Genomic DNA, 19,203 nt, shown 5'->3' on the forward strand with positions numbered 1-19,203 from the left:
AGTACCACTAAAGAGTGAGCTTTACAACCCATATTTTTTTATGTTCATATTCCATAGCGTTAAAAAGTTGTTATAAAAAAAACAAGGGGGTAGTGAATTTCATCCCCTAAGAGGGCGCTGGGGAAGTTTAAGGTATGGTTGAAAATAAGTTCTTAACCAGTAGTACATACGTACAAAGTTTCAAATTCTACGGTTTACTTGCAGCCGAAATACAAAACAAAATGTAAATTTTTTTCTCAACTTTGATCGCTCATAGCTCGAAAACAAAAGAATTGCGACCCTATGTTTATATAAAAAATTTGTGTTATTTTGGCAAGTACTATATCCCAGTAAAGTTTCTCGATTAAAAACTGAACCACCCTGTATATGAAGAGCAAATATCATTCTTCAAAAAAACTTTGTTTGTGAACTATAAAGTTTTACTTGCCTCTTACAAACTATCATATAAAATAGCTAGATATAAAAGGCCTCACACCATTGGTGAAGACCTTATTCTGCCAGTTGCGATGGAGATTGTAGAAACTATGTTTAGAGATAATTTTGCCAAACAATTACAATTCATACCTCTTTCAAATTATACTTGTCTGCCGAATTGGTGATATAGCCGAAGATGTACAGAATGAGCTTCTTGAAAAGTTGTGTGACAAATTGTTTTCGATTCAGCTTGACGAGGCAACAGATAGCAATAAAGACGCTCATTTAATTGCCTATGTCTGATTTTGTGAGCGTATATCGGTAGTAGAAGAACTACTTTTCTGCATACGTAGAGAACACAAAGCAACAGCACTCGCTTTGTTTGATATTTTAAATGATTTTATTAATGAGGCAAACATAGAGTGGAAGAATTCCGTTGGAATATGCACCAATGTGTGGAAGATTCCAAAGCGTACAAGCACTTGTGAAACAAAAATCTCCGCAATGTGACTGCACATATTGCATGATCCACAGAAAGGCTCTGGCATCGCGTGGGAAATTTCTACAACGTGTTTATGAGTTAAAAGAGGAAATTGCCACTTTTCTAGAAGAGGAAAACCACCTGGAAGCCAAAAAGTTTCGAGATGCTTTATTTGTGATGAAATTGGTTATATATTCGAGAAATTAAATACCCTGAATCTACAACTCCAAGGAGCAAACATACATATGTTGGATAGCAGTGATAAAGTTAGTGCATTCCGTAGAAATTAGGAGTTGGAGCAGAAATGTGAAACAAAAAAAACTAGAAATGTTTGCAAATGTGAATGAGTGTGTCAAAACATGCAAGGAAGAAGAACAGTATGTGACAGTTGTTTTTGTAACAATAGAAAGTCATTTAGCCATGTTGGCACAGAATTTTGAAAAGTATTTTCTTGCTGACGACAAATTGGTAGCAAGTTACGAGTGGGTTCGAACTACTCACGAAGGTCTCTCAACTGCAGAAGAAGAAATCTTCATACACTTTACTGCAAGGGGCGAAATTTAGTAATAGAGAGAATTTAGTAATAAAACTCTCTTTGAATTTTGGGCAGGAGTGGATGATGCATTTTCTCCACTGAAAACAAGAGCATTTCGTATATTATTGCCATTTTCAACATCTTACCTTTGTGAAGCCGGATTTTCTGCGGTGGCTGCTTTAAAGACAAAATATAGGACTCGACTGAATATAGATCAAAGAACTGAGAGTGGCTATTTGTAATATAAAACCTTGTTTTGAAAAACTTTGCTGTGCGAGACAGGCCCAAGGGAGTCACTAATAATTATAATCATTATAGCTACTTTTAATTTAGTACTGATGAGTCTATTATTAGTTTCATTTGGCATTTGACAGTACCTACTGATACTGGATACTGGATTAAATATAAGAGTCTTGGGTGTTAGTGGGATGACATGGTCGGCTTCAGGACAATGCCCAAAAATAAGCCAGAAATTTTGTCCTGCTACTACAAATCAATGCTGGGTGATTTGAACACCAAGATAGGCATGGGATAATATAAATTAGTGAAAATATTAAGTTGGTCTCCAAACAACGTTTTTGGATTATTAGCATAAATAATAAATATGTCAGAAACTCAATGCAGGATGAGACCTTAGGGAAATACAGGCAGAAAAATATACTTTTTGAGTAATCATTAACACATTCTGGTTAATATCAAACATAAATTAACTTCTAACTCATTCAAAATCTCAATTTATGAAAACTATGGAAAACGATTCCTAAGCTTCGATGAATATTCGCAACAACAATCGTATAAATTGGGTGATTTGTAAATCGTGGCGACAAGTTTGTTCTGATCCCACGGGACTATGTTTTATTCAACAATGAGCGATCACGTAAATTACATCATCATTGTTTGTTGCGCATCCAACGCTACGTACTGATTTACGCGTCTATAAACAAACGACATCGTCCTTGGTCGCGAAAAATGCAATAACTGATCAGAATTACAAAACAATGCTATAGTATAGCCCGTCAAACTTTTGCACCTGATTGTACTCGAGGTCGATTCGAACGTTCGATAATTACCAACATAAACGAAGAAGCTCCATAAAACGTATTAATACTAAAAACATTATGTTAATTTTTATAAATATCTTGTATGTTACGTATAAATAATTTTTTAAAAGTGATAAATGTTTTTAAAATGTTTTATTTCGAGTTATGTTACAAATAAACACCTGTTTAGTGCGTTTTACGTTTTACGGTTGGTAGGGGATTCTTTTTTCATGTCAAATACGCTATACACAACAGTTGCTATCGGGAGGCAGTGTACAACGCCACCTAAGTAGAAGGTGGTCAAGTTTTTTCCAAAATTTTACCAATTTTGACTAAAAACATTATTATTTCTATATCATTATTTTAATTTTAATCCGATTTTGTCAAAATTTTTAAGTGCCTTAATAAATCTCTAAATTAAGAAGATAAAATAAAGTGCGTCACGGAAGACAACTAATTAAATATTTTTCGCCGGTTATGATGATTTGGTAAGTCAATAATACTTTCAATGTTTTTTAAAGTTTTTGTTCTGATCTACCGTTAATATCTCCACTTTTTAACACTGTTGGTGAGAGGAGGTAGCCTCGCGACGGGTTTTGAGTACTTCTGGGAACTTTAAGTAACCGAATTTATTCCTGTTATTTGACCCAGAATTCCTTGCCCTGCTAAAAGATTACTTATTATATTTATTTCACAGCATTGTTACAAAACCCGTTATTTAAACGACCAATTTTTGTTTGATTTTATATCTCTTTTGTTTTTGAATTAACAATCATTTTAATTCGGTTAGTTCCACAATAAACCTAAATTTAGATAAATACCCATATAGCAGGTTGATTATACCCATATATATACGCTTGATTATCAATGTCATGGACAATAAATAAATAAATCGAGGTCAAATTTGTTATAATATTATGTATTTTAGTTTTTAATAGGACTTTTATATTTATAACGATTTTCTTTTTCATTTAATATATAAAAATTATTATTGGAAAAACTAGTTTATGCGTCGATTACGCAGAGGAAAACGCGTATCGGTTTGGTGTTATCAGAGAGGAGCTTTCTCTTCGTTTCGCAACTTGGTCATTGCGAACGGGCTGCTGCTGCTTCAATTAAAATTCCTCCACTTCGTAATAACGCATTGTGCGATTTGACGGCGGCAATACGTAACTACTCCTTTTTTTGTTGTCCACTTTTGGAAAATTAGCGGCAATTAAATTTGTAACGTCTTTCTCGTTAACCCGTTCACTTCTATAAACGGGCTACGTCCGTAATTACGCAAGAATTGAGATGAAGAAACAATAATTACGGTTGCTAAAGTGTTCTTATTCTGTAATATTGCCGAGAATTTATTAGACGATACAACAAACTGTTAAATTGGACTTTGGTAACCTTCTGTTTTTGCCATTGCCATCTTAAGAGTAGCTATCTCTAAATTAAACTTTACACTAAATTGGATTGTTCGAATTAGTCATTTTGTTGATCTGGAACTATCTCTGAAATTATCTCTTAGTTGCGGTAAAATCTCCAATAATTTGTGTAATTCCACTGGATATCTATATTGCCTTAATCTCAAATTAATTAAAATTGTTTCAAAATTATTTGAAACATCATTTTAAATCTGTCAGAAACGATTAGGAGTTGTCTAAACTTAATTTTACATCATGCGAAACAATTTTAAACTTGTCATAAATGATTAAAAGTTGTCTAAATGAAGCAAAATTGCTCAAAAATGTTGTAATATTAAATTTGCAGCAGCAATTTTTTAAATAACATTAACATAATGTTAAATATAGTTAATAAGTTTGAATTTCAGCATCTAATTTCGTAACCTACATAAAAAGAATCGTGTTAAATGATGTTACAACAACCTAATAGTTCGACGATATTTGGTGTGAAAAACTACAAGCGGGTCTTTAAATTAACACCAACAGGTTCTTTTAAAGGAAGACGTGTAACGGTCCTCGTTTTATTTTTTTTTGTTCACCTGGTGCTAACCGTTGTCGGTGAGTTATTATAACGACGACACAACGTAATAGTTTTTCTGAACGCGTGTAATAGAGATATAAACGTTAGAAAAGACGATAAAAGCTATTATTCCTTAGTTAAGTACGCGCAAACAGATTACTTAAATACCTATAAGTATTACATCACGATATTTTCATTTAATTTAGCATTAAACGTTTTGCAAATACTCGGGATGAATTTACGGTTATAGTTAAGTTACGGTTTTGGTTCCTTTCACCGAGTTACATTGGACGGAGAGGTCGTTAAAATCCAAAACGCCGTGCAAATAATTTTGTTCGGGTTAACGGTAATCTCATAAAATTGTTTCATTACATCATAAGACCTTAACTATATTTAAGCATTAATAATCACTTTACATAATAAAAATACTCAGCTTTTACTTAGTAATAAATAATTAGTAATTTCTTACTCCACTCGCTAAAGTTGTTGACCCGATCTCGTTGTGGGAAAATGATTATAATATGGTGCATTCTCTCACATTGCATTATTTATTCAAGTTAGCGTGCAAGTTGTAAATATAAATTTTTCTAACTCCAAACGAAACACTAAAAAAGTCACAATCTTTTTGTCATAGAATTCGCGTAATTATAGTTTCAAAGTATACGAAATGCTGATACAATGAAGTTATTAAGCCATAAAAAAAATTAAAAGAGGTCATTTTGATGTGAAAGCGGACATTATTACAATATTGTTTTGAATGTTTTAAAAATAGTTTAGAAAAGATGTTTTGTAAAGTTGCTTCTTATTCAATATTCAACACTCACTTTCCACTCTCATAAATCATACCATAATCGCGTTTGACTTGGAAGTTTTGCAAGTCGTCCATAAATGCATAATACATGAGACCTTCTTCGTGCTCCTATTCAACCCGAGTCTGTCTACTTACGACCCATTATCGCTGGTGCACTGGACGAAACAAACCTAATATCCATGACACAACTTCCATGTCGTAAATTCACTGGATAGTTTAAACGCCCAGATTTATCGCTTTTGGTCGGGGCGGGTTTTTCTCATTTTACATTCCACACACCTCTTGCAATATGGATAAGCATAAATCCTCGTCTTTTCTTGGCAGATAAGAGAGTCGCCGGACATTGCAGCGTATTGTCGCGACGTTAACCAAAAAAATAAAAAATGTTCGGCAACGGCTAAAAATATATCTGACAAGCTGCAATACACGTAGTATTTCTGGTATTTCTACTTGTAAATGGTGAAATGCTGCAGGAGGTATAACCAAGTCATGACGTTAACTCAGCCTAAGGGGATCAGGTGTTTCTTCAAAAAGCAATAGAAATGCAATTGCGGAAGTGTTCAGCCCTACATTAATTGCATATCTATGTCGACAATGTACCTATAAACTAGAATACTACATAATAGCATGTGGTCATTCTCAATATTGATCATTTAAGTAGATACTTTTGAAAATTAATTAGAACTCGAGCGAGTTTCATTTTTTTTCGATCAGATGGCAGATGAGGTTGAAGGTAAATTTATTCGCCATATGGTTGATGATAAAATAATAAAAGCCTTTATTGCTATGAATTTCTGTTTTGTATACCACGATAACCTTGAAGAATCAGGCGTTGTCTAGAAACAAAACTTCTTTGTAAATTCATAGTATTCTTAACAATGGTATTCACTCATCACTTTTATTGTTTAGGTTTTTTTTTGTATCAATTCAATTTTATACCTTTCATGATAAATTTAATTGTACCTTAAAGCTTGATATATTTTAGAATGTTAAACCAATCGAAAATATATCTCTAAAGTAAACCGAGTTACATTATAAATAAAATCTACATAAATTGCGCAATCACGATCAGATTTCGAAATTATAATAACATTAAGTAATTGAATACATAATAATTAATGAATTGCGTGTAGATTTAAAGTTCTCGTACTTGATCATTAATCTAGGTTTCATTTTATTGCTGCAAATTTACACTTTCAATTTTATCTATATACAATGGGTTTGGTACACAATACTTCCTCCTTTTTCTTCCACATATTATAGGCCTTAATCCTGTAATTGCCAATTCTTCACTTCCCTTGAGATGTTGATGTCCATGGTTTTATTAATCTCTTTGAATTTTTCTCTCTTCCTATTCCGTCTTAATAATAACGTTCTATTCAAAAAAAAAACGTTGAATCTGTGAGTCCCTATTTCTCGGGCCTATATCTTCGTTATCTAGAAAGATAGCGAAAAACTAAGCACACGGTTGGAAAGCTTGGTCTTTTCTCTATCTATCTAAACCGAGTTTTCGTCCGCCGATATGTTGATAATAAGAGCAAAAAAAATAAAAAACATCGCACTGCATTCAAATTACCTCATAATATACTAAATTTTACGTCTTGTGCAGCCGTTATCAGAAGGAAATTCAACAAATGGTTTATATATTCGGAAAGAGCTGACCTTGGACTATCATATTCCAAGTTTTCGTCCACTAATATCTATCAGCGTCTGTAAGAAAAAGCACCTGAAAAAGCCCCTACCGATGAAAACACGCAAATATTTCTTGCACTAATAACTTTCTTATTTGACAGGGAGAAAACTCTAGAACTATATTCATCTTATGGGAAATTTTCTGCTCTTTTCAACGGTATATAACACATCTCAATCACACGTTTGCACAATTATTTTTAGGCCCAGCAACAAACTTTTTCCCTTATATTTCTACCTATTTCTCGGGCCCATATCTTCGTTATCTAGAAAGATAGGGAAAAAATAAGCACGCGGTTGGAAAGCTTGGTCTTTTCTCTATCTTCTCTATCTATCTAAACCGAGTTATCGTCCGCCGATATGTTGATAATGAGAGCAAAAAAAAATAAGAAACATCGCACTGCATTCAAATTACCTCATAATATACTAAATTTCACGTCTTGTGCAGCCGTTATCAGAAGGAAATTCAACAAATGGTTTACATATTCGGCAAGAGCTGACCTTGGACTATCTTATGCCAAGTTTTCGTCCACTAATATCTATCAGCGTCTGTAAGAAAAACGCACCTGAAAAAGCCCCTACCGATGAAAACACGCAAATATATCTTGCACTAATAACTTTCCTATTTGACAAGGAGAAAACTCTAGAACCATATTCATTTTATGGGAAATTTTCTGCTCTTTTCAACGATATATAACACATCTCAATCACACGTTTGCACAATCATTTTTAGGCCCAGCAACAAACTTTTTCCCTTATATTTCTACCTATTTCTCGGGCCCATATCTTCGTTATCTAGAAAGATAGGGAAAAACTAAGCACGCGGTTGGAAAGCTTGGTCTTTTCTCTATCTTCTCTATCTATCTAAACCGAGTTATCGTCCGCCGATATGTTGATAATGAGAGCAAAAAAAAATAAGAAACATCGCACTGCATTCAAATTACCTCATAATATACTAAATTTCACGTCTTGTGCAGGCGTTATTAGAAGGAAATTCAATAAATGGTTTATATATTCGGAAAGAGCTGACCTTGGACTATCTTATTCCGAGTTTTCGTCCACTAATATCTATCAGCGTCTGTAAGAAAAACGCACCTGAAAAAGCCCCTACCGATGAAAACACGCAAATATTTCTTGAACTAATAACTTTCTTATTTGACAGGGGGAAAACTCTAGAACTATATTCATCTTATGGGGAATTTTCTGCTCTTTTCAACGGTATATAACACATCTCAATCACACGTTTGCACAATCATTTTTAGGCCTAGCAACAAACTTTTTCCCTTATATTTCTACTTATCTCTCGGGCCCATATCTTCGTTATCTAGAAAGATAGCGAAAAACTAAGCACGCGGTTGGAAAGCTTGGTCTTTTCTCTATCTTCTCTATCTATCTAAACCGAGTTATCGTCCGCCGATATGTTGATAATGAGAGCAAAAAAAAATAAGAAACATCGCACTGCATTCAAATTACCTCATAATATACTAAATTTCACGTCTTGTGCAGGCGTTATTAGAAGGAAATTCAATAAATGGTTTATATATTCGGAAAGAGCTGACCTTGGACTATCTTATTCCGAGTTTTCGTCCACTAATATCTATCAGCGTCTGTAAGAAAAACGCACCTGAAAAAGCCCCTACCGATGAAAACACGCAAATATTTCTTGCACTAATAACTTTCTTATTTGACAGGGAGAAAACTCTAGAACTATATTCATCTTATGGGAAATTTTCTGCTCTTTTCAACGGTATATAACACATCCCCATCACACGTTTGCACAATAATTTTTAGGCCCAGCAACAAACTTTTTCCCTTATATTTCTACTTATCTCTCGGGCCCATATCTTCGTTATCTAGAAAGATAGGGAAAAAATAAGCACGCGGTTGGAAAGCTTGGTCTTTTCTCTATCTTCTCTATCTATCTAAACCGAGTTATCGTCCGCCGATATGTTGATAATGAAAGCAAAAAAAATAAGAAACATCGCACTGCATTCAAATTACCTCATAATATACTAAATTTCACGTCTTGTGCAGGCGTTATCAGAAAGAAATTCAACAAATGGTTTATATATTCGGAAAGAGCTGACCTTGGACTATCTTATTCCAAGTTTTCGTCCACTAATATCTATCAGCGTCTGTAAGAAAAACGCACCTGAAAAAGCCCCTACCGATGAAAACACGCAAATATATCTTGCACTAATAACTTTCCTATTTGACAGGGAGAAAACTCTAGAACCATATTCATTTTATGGGAAATTTTCTGCTCTTTTCAACGGTATATAACACATCTCAATCACACGTTTGCACAATCGTTTTTCAGCCCAGCAACAAACTTTTTCCCTTATATTTCTACTTATCTCTCGGGCCCATATCTTCGTTATCTAGAAAGATAGCGAAAAACTAAGTGCACGGTTGGAAAGCTTGGTCTTTTCTCTATCTTCTCTATCTATCTAAACCGAGATTTCGTCCGCCGATATGTTGATAATGAGAGCAAAAAAAAATAAGAAACATCGCACTGCATTCAAATTACCTCATAATATACTAAATTTCACGTCTTGTGCAGCCGTTATCAGAAGGAAATTCAACAAATGGTTTACATATTCGGAAAGAGCTGACCTTGGACTATTTTATTCCAAGTTTTCGTCCACTAATATCTATCAGCGTCTGTAAGAAAAACGCACCTGAAAAAACCCCTACCGATGAAAACACGCAAATATTTCTTGCACTAATAACTTTCCTATTTGACAAGGAGAAAACTCTAGAACCATATTCATTTTATGGGAAATTTTCTGCTCTTTTCAACGGTATATAACACATCTCAATCACACATTTGTACAAACATTTTTAGGCCCAGCAACAAACTTTTTCCTTATTTTTTTCTACTTATCTCTCGGGCCCATATCTTCGTTATCTAGAAAAGTAGCGAAAAACTAAGCACACGGTTGGAAAGCTTGGTCTTTTCTCTATCTATCTAAACCGAGTTTTCGTCCGCCGATATGTTGATAATAAGAGCAAAAAGAAATAAGAAACGTCGCACTGCATTCCAATTACCTCATAATTACTAAATTTCACAGCCTTGTGCAGCCGTTATCAGAAGGAAATTCAACAAATGGTTTACATATTCGGAAAGAGCTGACTTTGGACTATCTTATTCCAAGTTTTCGTCCACTAATATCTATCAGTGTCTGTAAGAAAAACGCACCTGAAAAAGCCCCTACCGATGAAAACACGCAAATATTTCTTGCACTAATAACTTTCCTATTTGACAAGGAGAAAACTCTAGAACCATATTCATCTTATGGGAAATTTTCTGCTCTTTTGAACGGTATATAACACATCTCAATCACACGTTTGCACAATCATTTTTAGGCCCAGCAACAAACTTTTTCCCTTATATTTCTACCTATTTCTCGGGCCCATATCTTCGTTATCTAGAAAGATAGGGAAAAACTAAGCACGCGGTTGGAAAGCTTGGTCTTTTCTCTATCTTCTCTATCTATCTAAACCGAGTTATCGTCCGCCGATATGTTGATAATGAGAGCAAAAAAAAATAAGAAACATCGCACTGCATTCAAATTACCTCATAATATACTAAATTTCACGTCTTGTGCAGGCGTTATTAGAAGGAAATTCAATAAATGGTTTATATATTCGGAAAGAGCTGACCTTGGACTATCTTATTCCGAGTTTTCGTCCACTAATATCTATCAGCGTCTGTAAGAAAAACGCACCTGAAAAAGCCCCTACCGATGAAAACACGCAAATATTTCTTGCACTAATAACTTTCTTATTTGACAGGGGGAAAACTCTAGAACTATATTCATCTTATGGGGAATTTTCTGCTCTTTTCAACGGTATATAACACATCTCAATCACACGTTTGCACAATCATTTTTAGGCCTAGCAACAAACTTTTTCCCTTATATTTCTACTTATCTCTCGGGCCCATATCTTCGTTATCTAGAAAGATAGCGAAAAACTAAGCACACGGTTGGAAAGTTTGGTCTTTTCTCTATTTATCTAAACCGAGTTTTCGTCCGCCGATATGTTGATAATGAGAGTTGATATGGTCTTGTGTGAGGTTTCTTTCGAATCCTCGATGTCCAAATCCAAAAAATCACAAAAAAGTTTGTTAAGATTAGAAATCGTTCTCAAAGAAAGTAGAAATTACACTCAGAAACTTCACTTGAAATGAAGAAAATGATAGTTAACTTTAAACAGTTAATTACCAACAAAAAAGTGGACTTGTTAGATTTTCTTCTCTTGAAGTGTTTTTATCTAATGATCTGATTTCTTCCTCTTCGTTGGTCCCGTTTTCCATAAAAAGCTGAACGATTCTACAAAACGATCAATCGGATGATGCTATTTGGCGCGACCAGGATTGCGGATTTAGAAAGTTGACGGATTAACGATAACGTAAAACTGTTTAGTTTGCTGTATCGTATTTTACCAATGGATTTCACGGCTTGACCTCTACTTGCCCGGAATTTTGTTATTATTTGGTTAAAAAACGCTCACTACATGAATGGACCGAATCATATGTTTGCGTTGACGTAACGGTTTAAAACTGATGCTGCATCGATTGAAATAAAAGGAGCCCTTTCTCCACAACCAATTACACGTTTGCTTTAAACGGTTTAAGTTGTTATAGATGTTGTCAGCACGATTGTTTCGTACTCGCACTTACTCATACTTAATTGACAGCACTTTATTCATGTATTGACGGTAATCATAAGGTGCTGGCGAAACTATCGACGCTAAGAATCTTTGTGGGGACCTTGGCGGCACACGCGGAATCTACCCACAAACCCAGCTTTTAATGGTATTTTGATGAGAAATCGGGACACGGTGTATCCGTGAAGATCATTTGCATATACACTATGCAAGGAATCACTCGCATAGCTGAATATATTAACCGAGACAACACAGGTGTTTATTAATGATTGTATTCAACTGCCAGGTATAGGTTTTAACAATTTAGTTTATGTGGTGAAAGCGGCTTATACGTTAAACTTAATAAACGTAATAAAAATGTTAAAGTAAATGAATCACAAAATGTGTTTTTATATCTGATTCATCAATTTTCAATCGGTCACATGTGAATTGAAAGTACAATCAACCGTCATAACGTTGGCACGTGAGCTCACGTTCGATGGACAGTTCGATCAGGTTTGACCAGGTTAAGCCGCACCTCTCGTGAAATCTTGCACGTAATTAAACTCTCAAAGAATGGTTTTTGAGTAGGCCACAGATAGTGCAATTTCAACCAACACGCCCGCCTGTCGAGCTTCATTACTATTCAGGAATTTAAACACACGAAATCCAGTTTTTTTTAACAACACATTCTCATTTACTATTTCAAATAACTTTAATTTTTTTTTAATAGAAACTGAGATACAACCATAAACAATAAATATCGGTCATTTCAAATTCGTTCATCAATCATTTTATAAACACTTGATTAAAATACTAAATGTTTAAAAGAGGTGTTCACGCTTTCTTTTGCGTTCATATCGAACCGTGTTAATTGATCTCGCATTTTTCGCTTTCTGTTTTTTTAAATGCCTCTTCGTTTCTTTCATGTTTTTCCATCCATACACATTCCACCTTTCGAACCATAAAACGCTTTTCAAAAGTTAATTATCATAATCTTTCTTATGATTATGTTCGTAGAAAGCTGATTACGGTATCTATAAAATCAATTTCTTGCGTGAAATTTATAAAAATGGATTATTTACTATCTATTGTAATAAAATCCGTGTTTCCGAAGAAACAGAAAAAAGACTAATTAAATTTAAGAAATTTAGTTTTATGGATTAGGCTAAGTAGTTACGTTTTGTTATGATTTTCGTTTAGATTTAAAAAAATTAGGGCGATGTGCAAGAAAAAGGTAATTCATTGACCTTCAAATTTGACCTTGTCATTTACATTTTTGACAGATATTGATTTTGGCTACTTTTCAGACGATTTTAGATTCTAAAACCATGCGAGATCGATAGATTGTATCGATTTAACCCATAGGCCGCAATTTCATCCATTTCGGTATCATTTTTTATATCTAAATTCCAATTTTTCATTTTCAAACTTCAACATCAAATTACGACTTTCTCGAAGGAAATTGACACCCGAAAGCGCGTTTATCTAAAAAAACGAAAAAGTAGTAACAAAATTACAAAATCTTAATCAAATTTAAAGTTTATTAATAATTTCGAATATTTTCAAAATTGATAGTTATTTTCTTTAAAAAAATTAATTATTTTGGCCAACCTGTGTAATTTATAATTCCCGCCACTTAATCGACCAATCAGAGAGCCCAGATTTAAACAAATTTGGATATCCAAGATGCCTTTGTCCAAAAAGGGTATATAAGGCCGCGCAAATTGACACCGAGAAGAGTTCAAATTTGACTAGAGCCAAGCGTTGTCGAATCTACGTAAAATTAACCTTAAATTTTCTAACCTATAATATGTCTGAACTTACAATTTTTTTTGACAACTCAATTTTCTTTATCAAGTAAAAGTTAACAATTTTCCATCCTGTTCCCGAAGGACCCAAGAACTAAATGTTCCGAGATTCCTAAACTTCTAATACCGAAGAATACCCATCCCTCAAGATCAAGGTCAGTGAACCATTTTTAACGGACATGTCACACCTCCAGAAAGAAACAAGATAAGTGAACATATTTCCTTTTATCGGTAATCAAACGTTACTTTCTTGAACTTAATCGTATACCTGTTCCTCGTTTAAACCATTCTTTAATTTTTATAACCATCGCGATTAAAAATCAAACTTAAAAAACACTCTTAAAATAAACGCGTATAAGCTTTGTCTACAACACTCTTCTAAACGAGTTACCTCTTTCTTGCACAGACGTATTTATTTAGGCTAACTTTTATGTTTAGATTTATTTAGTTTTCCCTGAGATTCATGTTCTTTTGATTTAAAAATGTATTTTTGTTCGTTTTGTATAATTAATTTGTAAAAATTGGTTTGTATAAATAATTAATATTCGAACAAAACAAAATAATACACTATGTAGGCAACTTCTTATTTGTCCTAGTTTTAAATTAAATAAAGGTTATTTTATTACCTTTGACGTAACGACATTTTTATAGCAACCATAATTCCTTTTAGTCATACTATTGTTAAAATATACAAAGATTCAAGGTTGCGTTTATTGAGACCATTAAGTTTCTTTGTTGGCCCTCCAGGAAACAAGTGTGATTAATCACTAATGGTTGAACAATACCTCAGTGCCATATCGTCTTTGAGAATCATGTACAAACAAGCTTGCTGGAAACAGATTGAACAAGCTAAAATTCTAATGCGATCAGTAAGCGTGAACCCGAAACCGAAAGTACACGTAATTGTCTTGTAATCGCCAAATAGTACATAAAAGTTTCACTTTTGTGATGTTGTTTTGTGGCCGAGAAAGTGAAGCAACACCAACCTCTTCGGAATTTTAGATTTTTGATTGATAATCACGTCAAGTTACGAGGAATTCTACACAAATTACTTTTGGTTCTGCAATGGTATTTAAGTCAAGGATTTATTCATTTAACGGAAAGTTAAACGTTAGAAATTACTAAAATTAGTCAAAATTATCGCTAAAAAACAATGCTTGGAAACTAATCAACTAATTTTGTAATTCGGATCTAACAAAATCGAGTTAAAATCAAATTTTAACTTAAACCTATAATTCTCACCTGTTGTTATTTTTTACTTAGGCGGAAGTGCAATTGCAGGAAAAGGTGAATGTGTGCAGGAAATAACTTGGTAATACACTTATTCTAAGCAGGATGTAAAGTTCTTTGCTGCAATATAATCGTTACCCCATTTACATCATAAAGTATAATGTAGTTAAAAAAATTTGAGCTACCACTATCACTAGAACCTAGAACTAGAAACATTCGTTGAAATAAGAAAAGAGGATGAAAAATATATTGAATAAAATGTTAAATCTGCTACAAGGTTCGGGAATAATCTCCGGGCGAGACGTTGGTTTTTAAATTTTATCAGCAAGAAACTCTACAACTTTGAACGATTTAAACACCTCTAGTTCTAGTTTAAGTTCAATAGAAATATACAACAACCTAACGCTAAATAAAAACTAGAACTAACACTAGACCTAGGTCTAGTGTTAGAATCATTTGGGTTTAGCCGCACGTCTCTAAAGACGGCTAAAGCCGAATGTTTCTAGTTTTGGGTCTAATGTTAGTTCTAGTCATAGTGCCAATGTAAAACTAGAACTAACACTAGACCTAGAACTAGAATCATTTGGGTTCAGCCGTCTTTAGAGACGTGCCGCTAAACCCAAATGATTCTAGTTCTAGGTATAGTGTTAGTTCTACATAGTAACAGTACTAGTGTAAAACTAGAACTAACACTAGACCTAAAACTAGAAACATTCGAGTTTAGCCGTCTTGAGAGACGTGCGGCTAAATCCGAATGTTTCTAGTTCTCGGTCTAGTGTTACTTCTAGTTTTACATTAGCACTATCACTAGAACTAACACAAGACCTAGAACTAGGATCATTCGGATTTAGCCGCACGTCTCTCAAGACGGCTAAATCCGAATGATTCTAGTTCTAGGTCTAGTGTTAGTTCTAGTGATAGTGCTAATGTAAAACTAGAAGTAACACTAGACCTAGAACTAGAATCATTTGGGTTCAGCCGTCTTTAGAGACGTGCCGCTAAACCCAAATGATTCTAGTTGTAGGTATAGTGTTAGTTCTACATAGTAACAGTACTAGTGTAAAACTAGAACTAACACTAGACCTAAAACTAGAAACATTCGAGTTTAGCCGTCTTGAGAGACGTGCGGCTAAATCCGAATGATTCTAGTTCTAGGTCTTGTGTTAGTTTTAGTGATAGTGCTAATGTAAAACTAGAAGTAACACTAGACCGAGAACTAGAAACATTCGGATTTAGCCGCACGTCTCTCAAGACGGCTAAATCCGAATGATTCTAGTGCTAGGTCTAGTGTTAGTTCTAGTGATAGTGCTAATGTAAAACTAGAAGTAACACTAGACCGAGAACTAGAAACATTTGGATTTAGCCGCACGTCTCTCAAGACGGCTAAATCCGAATGATTCTAGTTCTAGGTCTTGTGTTAGTTTTAGTGATAGTGCTCATGTAAAACTAGAACTAACACTAGACCTAGAACTAGAATCATTTGGGTTCAGCCGTCTTTAGAGACGTGCCGCTAAACCCAAATGATTCTAGTTGTAGGTATAGTGTTAGTTCTACATAGTAACAGTACTAGTGTAAAACTAGAACTAACACTAGACCTAAAACTAGAAACATTCGAGTTTAGTCGTCTTGAGAGACGTGCGGCTAAATCCGAATGATTCTAGTTCTAGGTCTTGTGTTAGTTTTAGTGATAGTGCTAATGTAAAACTAGAAGTAACACTAGACCGAGAACTAGAAACATTCGGATTTAGCCGCACGTCTCTCAAGACGGCTAAATCCGAATGATTCTAGTGCTAGGTCTAGTGTTAGTTCTAGTGATAGTGCTAATGTAAAACTAGAAGTAACACTAGACCGAGAACTAGAAACATTCGGATTTAGCCGCACGTCTCTCAAGACGGCTAAACCCGAATGATTCTAGTTCTAGGTCTTGTGTTAGTTCTAGTGATAGTGCTCATGTAAAACTAGAACTAACACTAGACCTAGAACTAGAATCATTTGGGTTCAGCCGTCTTTAGAGACGTGCCGCTAAACCCAAATGATTCTAGTTCTAGGTATAGTGTTAGTTCTACATAGTAACAGTACTAGTGTAAAACTAGAACTAACACTAGACCTAAAACTAGAAACGTTCGAGTTTAGCCGTCTTGAGAGACGTGCGGCTAAATCCGAATGATTCTAGTTCTAGGTCTTGTGTTAGTTCTAGTGATAGTGCTAATGTAAAACTAGAAGTAACACTAGACCGAGAACTAGAAACATTCGGATTTAGCCGTCTTGAGAGACGTGCGGCTAAATCCTCCTATCTTTCTAGTTCTAGGTCTAGTGTTAGTTCTAGTTTTAGTTCAATAAAAATATAGCACAATTTAACGCTCAATAACAACTAAAACTATAGATAACACTATCACTACAACTAACATTAGATCTAAATCTAGAAATATTCTAGGATAATTCCAGTTCTAGATCTAGTGTTAATTCTACTTTTACTCACCTACATATAATCAAAAAAAGTTTGGTAATATTGGTCACTTTGTCATTTTTTTCTAAATGATGCAAATTGAATAACATATGAATGAAACAGAAAGGTAGATAGCGAAAGGAAACGATTAAGAAAAGTACTTTCATTTATTTCTGTTAACTAAAGCGGATGAAAATAATAGAACCAAGATTCTGTATCATGCGATTTCTAATAATCTTATAAGTATCTCTCGTAATAGCTTGTTATCCTGTTTGTAAGATGTAAAATTGCAACCACCGAGTCTATTGGATCTTCACATCTGCTCCGATAATAACACACCTCCATAAATTAATCTTAAATTCATCTTTAAATCCTTAAGCGCTAATGATTTAACGCATGGTCACCATTGATTGATGGCGTAAATTTCTCTCTTTTATATCGGTAATGCAATTTATCGCCTCGATAAAATAGTTAGTTACATAGAAAGTTGGTCAAATACTATTCGGATATCATCAAACATAGGAAAAGGTGAACAGGTGTTGGTTCAATGGACTCCGTAGATCACGAGCATGAACAACCTTTCTCCGTATTTTTTTTTACTGGACATAAGTGGTAAGCAGCCCAAAAAAACGACAACCGGATTTTCTGCAACTTTACTCAACGGAATACGAAAGAAGCAGATGCTCAAGTGGGACAGTTCGTTCTACATTCAAATAATCGTGAACTTCGCGTCATTGTAATCGAATCCATTTCAGTGAGGTGATTGTATGCGAAATATACAAAAACTAGGGTAATTTATTTAAACACTTAACGCTAATCTTAAGAGCCAGCATCCGTGGTATTTTAATTATCGTCGTAAACTTGCGTATGCGCCCTAATGGCTTCTCTTAGAAAAGATTCCTTACAATGTTGCCGTATTCGAACGTGGGATTCGTCCAATTAATATCAATCAAAGGTGAATAACGGGCTTGAAGATGAGCAGTTTGATTACTACGGTGTCATTACATACCTTATTAGGATGATATCACCCTCAACCTACGTAATGGGCAGTTGCAAAAATAGAACCGAGACATACTGTAATCAGAGACTCAATTGCAACCTTGCAACTCCATGATTTAGTTTTAGATCGATCGGGTTCCGATTCTTTTTATTTATCATGATGATAACGTCAAAGCAGGATTAGTAGCGCGACTAAATTTATTACTGCCGACTTGGCGCCGTAGGTTAAGGTGATTGAACTGGGTTGAAGTGAAATTAATTTAACCTAGAAGGCATAAATTTACATTTAACAGTTCCTGGTTTAGATAGATTTCTCCGATAGTATTGGTGATTAAAGGTCAGACTTCCAAAAAAATTTGTAATGTAACCACGCATGATTTTAATCCTGTTGGTCGTAGACCATAAGATCATCACGATATATCGAGGCCAACAATGACTTGGGAGAGTCCCAATCAAAAATCCAATTGGTGCTGCCCTCCCTCCGGCGTATCGTTTTTCTTTATTCCATTCAGGCTAGTGCATAAAACGTTCACCGCGGTAATTCCACTTCCAATTTTGGAACGTTGGTTGCCTCCATACGAGTTCGAGCAACCACCTACTACTTCGTGAACATTTTATTGCCGAATGGCAACCGCTGGCTGCCGCCGTTGCTGCTGCCGTTCTTGAGTCAGTAACCAGTCATCAACCTCCTCAAGGTCTTCTTCTTACATTTTCTTTCGTTTACGCCATTGCGGCGACACTCAATGACTAATCTATGACGTCTATCTCTGACCTTTCCGTAAGTCGCGTACCATCATCCGCGTTAATTATTCAGCAAGCGTTCCAAGACAAAGGAAGAAGGAGATGTACTTCCGGGCGAACAATAAAACTCGCGTGAATATTGTTTATTTAGAAAAGATTAAATATCAATTACTCAACAATACCGGTTTTATCCGGCAGAAAATCATAAGAAAAAGTACTGTGGAATATTATGTGTGAAATTCTAAATGTGGCGTTCTAAATAATTATATAAATAATAAATAATCAAATAAGCGTTAAATTTTAAAATAATCTTCATCTTCAAAGGTATTCATTCAAAGTACCGTTAAAAAGTTCCGCTAAAGATGTAACAAGTTAAAATTAT

General features: G+C 34.6%; 1 protein-coding gene across 2 annotated transcripts in view; it reads left to right on the forward strand.

Moving 5' to 3' along the window:
- Positions 1 to 2,723: 2,723 nt before the first annotated feature.
- The window catches only part of LOC111423610 (ATP-binding cassette sub-family G member 8), a 28,185-nt gene continuing 11,705 nt past the window's right edge, over positions 2,724 to 19,203 (forward strand). Inside the window, exon 1 of one of the 2 annotated variants that reach the window (XM_023056878.2) lies at positions 2,724 to 2,958. The gene's annotated coding sequence lies outside the window, so the exon portion shown is untranslated. The remainder of the gene's footprint in view (positions 2,959 to 19,203) is intronic. The other variant, XM_071193931.1, reaches the window with a different exon arrangement.

This window comes from Onthophagus taurus, chromosome 2 (assembly GCF_036711975.1).
Source record: "Onthophagus taurus isolate NC chromosome 2, IU_Otau_3.0, whole genome shotgun sequence".
NCBI classification, from domain to species: domain Eukaryota; kingdom Metazoa; phylum Arthropoda; class Insecta; order Coleoptera; family Scarabaeidae; genus Onthophagus; species Onthophagus taurus.